We start from the raw sequence: 1,546 nt of genomic DNA on the forward strand, positions 1-1,546 counted from the left end.
TGTGTGTGTGTGTGTGTGTGTGTGTGTGTGTGTGTGTGTGTGTATTCCCACATAGAAGCACATAAAAAATAACGTCTTGTATTCATTCTTCAGACAAAACAAACGCTTTATTAACTTTTAGTGTTCTAACAATACAATAAATAATACAAAGACTACCACATATGTATGTGTGTGTGTGTGTGAGAGAGAGTGTGTGTGTGTGTGCGCGCGTGCGTGTATGTGTGCTTGTAAATATATACATATATTCATATACCTACATACACAAACACATACAGACACACACACGTAGATACAGAAGTACATATGGAAAAACTATTTTCGTCTAAACAGATATTCAAACAGCCTGTTTAGAACAGTAGAGATCCTATGCGAGGGCCTTGGCTGTTCAAAACAAAATCTAAAGAACACATTAGGAAATATGAAAAAAAATAATATTTAAAATAAAATAATATTTAAAATAAAAGAAAAACAAAGAAGAAACAAAAGGACGCAGTCACGTGTTTAATACAACACAGTTGCGAACGCGTATGTGTGTGTGCACGGGTGTGCGTACATACGTATATAGATAAACACGCAAACGTACAGACACTTGTTAGGTTGATGATGGAGTACACAAAGGACCGCTTTGTTTGCCGATGATACAAATGTACATACACATATGCATTATATATACATATACATACATACGTACATATGTATATATACACATATATACATACATATATATACATATATACACATATACATACATGAATACATATATATATATATATATATATATATATATATATATATATATATATATATTTACGTACACATATATATGTATAGATATGTATATACATATATATGTATATATACATGTATATATATATATGTATGTATGTGTATGTGTATATATATATATATGTAAATATATATGTAGGTATATATATATGTATGTATACATATATATACATATACATATATATACATATATATACATGGGTTAAAATATAAATATGTGTGCATCTATTGTGTGTGTGTGTGTGTGTTTACATGTTTATGTACACATGTCTTTTTTATATTCTACACGTGTGCGCGCGCACATGCACACTCACACATGCACACTCACACATGCACACACATATACATACACCAGTTTGGCAAAGTTCTAGATTGCTAATGTCTTAAGTGGTATCAACAGTAGCAGCAGCAGCAGAAGCAGAAGAAGAAGAAGAAGAAGAAGAAGAAGAAGAAGAAAAAGCACGATTGTCTTCCAACCTTGTACCACGTACAACTTGAATATAATACATTTAAGTATAGATTCAGGTCAGGCTTTATTAGAAACATCTGTTAAAGACTAATATCGTGACACACACACACACACACACACATGTATATATGTATATAGGCACAAACGTGGCTGTGTGGTAAGAAGCTTGGTTCGCAACCGCATGGTTCCGGGTTGAGTCTCACTGCGCGGCACCTTACGCAAGTGTCTTCTACTGTAGTTTCGGGCTGCCCAAAACCTTGTGAGTGGATTTGGTAGACGGAAACTGAAAGA

Source organism: Octopus bimaculoides, chromosome 3 (genome assembly GCF_001194135.2).
Source record: "Octopus bimaculoides isolate UCB-OBI-ISO-001 chromosome 3, ASM119413v2, whole genome shotgun sequence".
Taxonomy (NCBI): Eukaryota; Metazoa; Mollusca; class Cephalopoda; order Octopoda; family Octopodidae; genus Octopus; species Octopus bimaculoides.